Genomic DNA, 7,598 nt, shown 5'->3' with positions numbered 1-7,598 from the left:
AGGGAGCTCCAAGTCGCAGTGTGCACAGGAGTGAAAAGTGGGGTTTGCACCTGTGCAGCAAAGCCAAGCAAGACTCCTCTCTGCATGTGGCAATGTCTAACACTGGGGCCAAATCTTGGGTTTAAAACAAAGCCAAAAAGGAAAACTCTCTCCAAATATTCATAAGCCTCTTTAGAAAGCTTCAATTTAAGACAAATCACAGAGCAGGCACCTTGCCATGGGACTGCACTGCTTTTAGCTGACCCCATATATAATGGCAACCTGAGCAGTCTGTTAAATGCTTTAATGCAGCCCTCTGGCCCCCAAGGCAACTTCCTCCTGTGAATGCCAGAGCCAAATCTCTGCAATAGCAAGCTTTAAATCTGGAAACACAAACTACCCTCCCATCTCATGAGAGAATCAAAGTATTCACTGGGACACAGTGAACAGTAAATTGAATGCCCAAGTTAGGGACAAGGGAGGCTACGTCTCTCACTGCTGTGAGAGCACTCATGTTTGGGAAGTGTCGTTAAATAACAGTGGCAGCACTTGGTCACAGCATAGTCTGCCTTCTGCCTTTTAATTAAATAATGATACCAAGAGGCTGTGCTTCCTACCACGTGCAACAGAGAAGGCATTGGTTGGGAAAAGCATCCCTGCCACTGCTGTCAGCTCCTGTACCAGCACACTGCACAGAAGGAGGCATCTGCTCCTCCTTCCCTAGAAATGTATTAATTTTAGACTGCATTGCAGTAGAGCAGATTCACCCCCCAGTAGAAACAAGAAATAAAACACTCTTTCCTTAGAGCAAAGAGACCAAAACTGAAGCATGGGACAAAGTTAAAAAACCCCAACACACATAACTTTGATGTATTTGATGCAGGAAATGACATGGTTTCTCTAGCTACATTGCTATGAAATCTTAAGTGAAAGATTGCTTCCAGCAGAACACACTGATTAAATCTGAAGAGATTTAAGAAAAATTGAGATTCCAAGGCCCAATTAATTTTCTGATTAAAAATCAAGATGGGTAAGGAATTGGGAGTGGCAGCTGAGATGCAAGTCTTTCTCCTTGATTGTGCTTCTGTATATTAAAGAAGCTTTAAAAACCAAGGTACAGGAGAATAAAAGGCTGACCTTTGATCTATGTGATATGCCATAAACTAGAACCAGTCCTCCAGATTTCTGTTTGTCAGCTTTGCATTTATGAAACAGAAGCTGCCTTTGAATATATTTTAACATGATTACAGGTCTTTCTATGACCGGAGTTCTCTCTTAAAAGAAGTAGCCTACATTATTGCCCCTTCTTCCCTCATGGAGTTTAAAGTAAAAAGAAGGTCTGAAGGGCTTGAGAGCTGTTGCTTCCTACTTGCCTCTTTCCTGGAATCTCAAACTCATGCAAAATCTTGTCCTTTTTTGCTAGAGAAATTTATAGATTATCTTGGCTTCTCTGTGAGGGTAGAGGGGCTTCCTTGCTCCTGTGGAAAAGTAGGAGAAAGACAGTTCCTCACAGAGAGAGCTTTGCTTATAAATGTACTAGTAATGACCATAACAATGAAAAGAGTATAAATAAGAAACATTTCTGTGTGCTGAGCAAGGATATTGTGCACTTGGCAGAAGTGAGCCCATATCCTCCAGCCAGCCACAGAGTCTCGCAGAACAGATGTGCTGGTTCAGTGTTTAAGAACATACAACTGAAAAGCAAAAGCCTTTCCAAGATCTCCTTTACACATTAATAATAAAGCAGCATGTTATTTTCAAGGAATAGTGACTAGAAATAATTTCTGCAGAACCATGTTCCTAACAAAACCTAAACTTTTAGCTGAAAAATTTGACTACAAAGGGGGAAACAAGCCACACTTAACCCTGTGATGAGGAGTTTGAGAGATGTCTCCATGCCCGAACCAGCCACATGCAAATATTAGAATAAGGGTTTACCTAAAAAACTGGGGGGAAAGAGAAGTCACCCAGGAGTAAAGTCAACTCTAACTGAGATTCCAATGTACTGCAGGCAGTGAAAACTGTCTAACCCCCTGAAGTTTGCAATCCTCATCTAAAGTACTGTATACTCCATAAGTAAAACCTCCTGCCCCAGAAATCCAAGGGAGGGTGAAAGAACTCACTTGAAGGTTTGCCTCTTTGAAAAAGACCTAAGGAAAGAAAAAAAGGTCCATTTCAGGGCTCACAGAATAAGAGTATTTAGATACTCCTCCTTAAGAAAGGACCCAGATGCAAGCAAGGTTTGTGCCATAGTTTAAATCCAGGTTCCCAGGAAAACTTGCTTACAGAAAGATGAGAAGATCTGAGGATCATTACTGCAGAGGATTCAGAGAAATTATCTCCTAATACACAGTTGAAGACAGAACTAGTCTTGGTCTCTCTTTGGCTTGAACCTCTACTGAAATTTAATGCTGACAAATCAAAAAGGGATATATCCAGAATCTGTAACCCTGATAAAAATGGGAAATCTGTATCATCTTAATCAAAGGATATGCCACCCCGAGCTGGATCTGTGTCTTGTCCCTTGGCCTCATATGACTCCTGTGTGCTAGAGGTTAAGGGTTTGTTAAAGAATATCGGTTTTGATTAAGTGTCACATATGGTGTAAAACATCCTCTTTATCACTGGCAGTGAAGGTTGGGGGCCAGACAGTGCCTTTTAGTGAGCTTCTAATATAAATTAGGTGTCTTAGGTAATGGGTGGTTTTCAGACAGGATTGATCTTTCTATGGTCCAGTGAAAGTAGGTGTGTTTGGTGAGATGTCACAAAAGCAGCTTCCTGGCACCTATACTAATGGGCTGGTTACCCCTTTTGGAGTAGGACTTGAAAAATGTAGCACAGGAATCCCCCCCCTCCCCCTTCCTAACTTTTTCATTTTCTTGATGTAATGGGCAAAGGTCTATATATCCTTTACTCCTTTGGTATTTCAGTCCTTGTATTTGCAGTATCACTCAGTGAATCTTAAGCCACTCATCCTTTTAGTCACTTACACCTCCCTAAACTTGCATGAACTTAAAGATGAAGTGGTTATGAGTAGACTGGGTTACTTACTATTTTTATCAGTGTACAACCTTTAAAGAAAAACATACCAAGGACACCATCGCCACCACAACCAAATGATTTCTATTCCCCATTAAGTCCTTCTCAGAAACTTTGATGGCACAGAAGCCTAAGAAGAGCTGTGGAGATGTTAAACCCTAAGTTCCCCTGCCTCAAAAATAAGAGCAAACATGCATTTCTATAGACATCAAAACGTGTCTGTATTTTCCTCTTTATGAAGCAGAAATTCTCTCAGCTTTGTGCAAAGAGTGGCATGATCAAAAGCACAAACTGAACACATGAGATCCAGAAGCTGTAATGCAGAGTCCAACTATGGACCTCCGGTAAAGAGGGGATACACAAAATAAACCTTTCTTTTATAGTTCATCGACATGTTGTAGTTAAAACTTTTCTGAAAAGTTTCCATGGGTTTATGAAGAAGAGAAAGCATAAATGTTGGTATTGCAGGCTCATACACCCAGCTGCTGAACAAAATCCTCAAATCTTTAAATATGCAAGAATATGTCACAAACACTTTAATATTTCATTGCATTTCCCACATACCCACTCCTCGCTGGAGCACTGGTAAATATCACATTTGTTAAAAATATTTACATACAGAAGTCTATTCTGATTCTGGCCCAGAAAGGTTTCCTTGGACCCCAATTTAACTAACTGGGATAACAAAGATTTAAAGCATGACTACCCTTAATTTGGTTATAAAAATGTATTTGTCTTTAGGCAAAGATAGGCACATCAGTAACTCCAAGAACAGAGTAGTTTCACTGTATACAGTGAGATCATTATGATTAAAATTGCATTTGTCTGAAAACCATAACAGAACTGGCCCTAGATATGGCCTTCCTTTTTGGTTATTTCAGCTATAAAGCACAAAATCTCTTCTGTTAGCACGGGACACCGAGACAGCATTTTCTCTCTCCTATCTCAGAACCTCTCCTGCTTATTTTTTCTTATTTCCTCATTGTTATGATGAAGGAGCTTTGTCAAAGTGCTTTTGAATATCTGTCTTATTAGAGATACTTTCCAAAAAATGGATTAACTAGTTGAGGTTTGGGTTTGGGTTTTTTAATACCATCAGATGAAGGACACTTGTTCCTACATCCCACTTGGATGGGGACTCCTAAGGGAACCAACAGGCTTGCCAGGCACTGGGGTCCTCAGCCAGGCCCCCAGCAAGGCTCAGGCACCAAAACACCTTCGGTCTCCTGGGCTGGTCTTTGAGCCCCAAAAAGAAAACAGCTGTCTTATTTCGTAGGTGCCCACTGGGACTGTCAGGGATAGAGCATGTCTTGATTTCTAATGCATTTAAAGGTGTTTTGTCCCAAGTAAGGACATCTAGTGGAACACAAATAACATATGTATTCTTACTGATTGCTAGAAATAATCCATGTGTACTTCTAAGATACAATCTGACATAGTATTAAAATACAAGTCATGCAAATAGACCTCCACTGCCTTTGAAAATAGTACTGATTTCGGAGTGAACATACTCATCTCAGAGGTGCTGCAATGCCATTGCCCTTCCAAACCATTCCAGGAGCTTACTTAGAAGATAAAACCACGTTTTTCAAGCCTGTCTTAAATGACACCTCATGTTATTCCTCATAGAAGAACTGAAAACTGTTTCAAAACTGCAGTTTGCCAAAATAAGTCATTTGCCCCCCAGAAACACTCCCAGCCCTACAGGAACAGTGGCACAGCAGCAGTTCCTGCCATGCTGAGCACCACTTAGCTTTGCCAGTTTGCTGTCACTGAGACCATGCCATCAGGAGCACACAGGACACTTGTAAAAGCTGATGCCAGAAGCAGGGGAGGGAGGCATAGCCACTGCAGCAGAAGCTGCCTGAGCTCTGGCTCTGCCTTGGGAGCTGTAGGCAGCCTTGGGATCGCACCCTCTGACTCCCATCACCATCCTAACTTCTTGTATTTTTAATTTGTTTTTAATGCCTCAGGCATAATTTCAAAGAGCTCTTGTACCCTAAAACTAATGTTACATGTTAACAACGCCTGATTTGTTGCAGGAGCACCCCTTCTCAGTGGAGAAATGGAAGGTGGTGGTGGGATGGAGCACGACTGTGCCGTGCCCACTGCTCCTCTCCCAGGCACCGGGCTGGGGACTGGCACAGAGCCACAGGAGGTTGCTGGTCAAGTTGCTTCTCCATCCTTTCCAAATGTACTTCCATACAGTCTGGGAATTACTGAAGAAGAATGTTTCCAACAAGGATATACTGGTTTATTCCCAGCTTGCCCTGTGTGTGTCAGCAGGGCAGGAGTAAATTAGCTGTTTGCAGGACCAGGAGCAGCCTGGACCTCCCTGCAGCCCCATTTATCCAGTGGAAAGGGAAGGTTGCCTGGGGCTTACCTTACACAGCCAGGATAGCAGCAGCATCCCAGCAGTGCCTTCTGGCCTGAATTGCCATCCTCTGTTTCCCAGAAACATCACCTGTGTGTGGTCATGAGGAGCACACCACAGGATTCAGTGCCTGCCAATCCATTTCCTCTGTTCCACAGCAAAATTACTGCAAAGACAGATAATAGAGATTTATCACTGCTGCAAAGGATTACAGAAGTATAGGAGGCTCTCCACATATTTCCCCATATGGAAATTTTGTGCCTCCCTTCTGTTATTCAGATAGGCAGAGAGAACAAGTGCTGAAAGGGTAACATAAAGCAGAAGTTGCCTGAAGGAGCAGTTCTAGATTCATTACTCTCTTCTTTGTGCTGATGCAAAAAATAAAATTAATGAAATCTATGACCAAAAAAAAAAAAAGTGATTGGATTCCTAGGGTTTCCCTGTTCATCCTGTGACCATGAAAGAGTGGGCTGATCTCCTGGTGAGCTGGCTGCCCTCACCCAAGGTGTGAAGAAGGGGAAGTCCATTCTGTTTGGGAATGAAGCATGGAGAGAGGGGAAGATTTAAGACCCACTGCCATAAGAAGTTTATGGGGCCTTGCTGGTGGTCCTAATTTAATGTACAATAGCATGTCCCACTTGATAGGCCAACCAACTTTAATGCCAACACAGCTTAAAAAAGAGCAATTAAATGCAGCTTGATATACCCCATCCCTTCTACATACCCCTATAAAGGGACTCTCCTGCAGTCCTCACCAGTGCAAAATTGCTCTGTACAGAAGTAGCCCTTCCAGGGTCTGATGGTTTCCTATTTATGAATGGATGAGAGGAAAAATAAGGCCAAAACCCCTTGACCTTTAAAGAACGGGGCTGTCAAATTCAAGGGACAATTTTCATGAAATGGAGTGTTAAATTACTCAGCATTCTCCCAAAGCTCAAGGTCCCCCATTACTACCCTGCACCCACTCTGGGTTTATTAATTTCTAATTCCTATTAGTCTTTCTCCATTAGGTGGGGGACGAGTGGGTTTCACGTTCTGTGGTACAGATCCTCCTCTGCTGTGGAGGCAAACCAGAGGCCAACCCAGTCCCATGGGAGCCCTGGCTGCCCAGCCCAATCCTCAGGTGCCCAGCCCGGAGCATCGCTGCACAGGAGGCCTTTCTGAGCTGCATTGCAGCACCTCTGCTCCTTTGTGCCATTCCGGGGAGTGCCAGGCTTTGCCCGAGGCTCCTGTGGCACTGGTGACAGATGAGCTTGACAGCCTGCTCAGTCCAGGTGACTGAGCATTAGCTCGCCTGAGAGTGCAAGCGCTAAGTAAATCTCATTCCTAATCCAAATTGCTTTTGATAAGAACAAAAGCTGTGTGCAAATGAATATTTCCATCTTATTTCAAATTCTAGGTTTCAACTGCAATATTAATGCTATTTTACAGTGTAATTTACTTGTAATAATATGTCATTATTGTCATTTTACAGTTTTCTCTTAAAGTAGTAAAGAAAATGTTTTAAAAGGCACAAATAGCTGGAGCACAAATCTCCATTCAGCCTAAGAATCTGTGCTCTCCCATCAGAATGGCATGTAATTGAAAACAGTGACATCCCGAATGGGCTAAACACTCCAGTCATTAACTCGTTTTTATTTTGGGATAAAAGGGAGTGCTTACAGCTTTTTTCCCAAATAGTAAATATAAATTAAACATTTCTCTTTCTTTCCCAGAATGGCATCTGCCAGTGAAGCCAGAGATGACCTCTAACACTTTCCACAAGCGCATCTCAAACCAGCACCCTGGTGTTAGACACAAACCTCCTCCAAGTGAAGGGTTTCCTGCAACACAGCACGTAAAAGGTGGTTCACAATAGCAGAAGTGTCCTTATTACATGGTGACAAGTTCCTGAGCACCAGGTGACTGCACTGCTGGGTTGGAAGGAATTGCAGAAACCTCAGGCAGCCGTCAGAGGCCAGGCTGTGTGCAAGGGATGGTGGTGTCACAAGAAGGTGGCATCATTTAATGAAGGTGACGTGTGTCACACAGGTAACCGTAAACCAGCTGTGATTCCATCTCTCCTATATACCTGTGGATGGAAACTGATGCACTATTAGTACACTTGAGGACTGAGAGAACCCATCAAAGACTGTCACAGACTTCCTGTCCTTCTCCAGGAGGATTCCCACCACTCTTTCCCCATCACGACACTCCACAGACTGAT

General features: G+C 42.9%; 1 long non-coding RNA gene across 1 annotated transcript; it reads right to left on the bottom strand.

The window, feature by feature from the left end:
• Positions 1 to 5,406: 5,406 nt before the first annotated feature.
• LOC138112966 (uncharacterized) lies at positions 5,407 to 7,451 on the bottom strand. Its single transcript, XR_011151943.1, has 3 exons — positions 7,195 to 7,451; positions 6,117 to 6,199; positions 5,407 to 5,558 (listed from the first exon to the last, which is right to left on the bottom strand). It is a non-coding gene; the product is annotated as an uncharacterized lncRNA (long non-coding RNA).
• Between the last annotated feature and the right edge of the window lie 147 nt (positions 7,452 to 7,598).

Source organism: Aphelocoma coerulescens, chromosome 7, assembly GCF_041296385.1.
Source record: "Aphelocoma coerulescens isolate FSJ_1873_10779 chromosome 7, UR_Acoe_1.0, whole genome shotgun sequence".
Taxonomy (NCBI): domain Eukaryota; kingdom Metazoa; phylum Chordata; class Aves; order Passeriformes; family Corvidae; genus Aphelocoma; species Aphelocoma coerulescens.
Note: the sequence above shows the minus strand (reverse complement) of the source record. Positions and strands in the feature narration are given on the sequence as shown.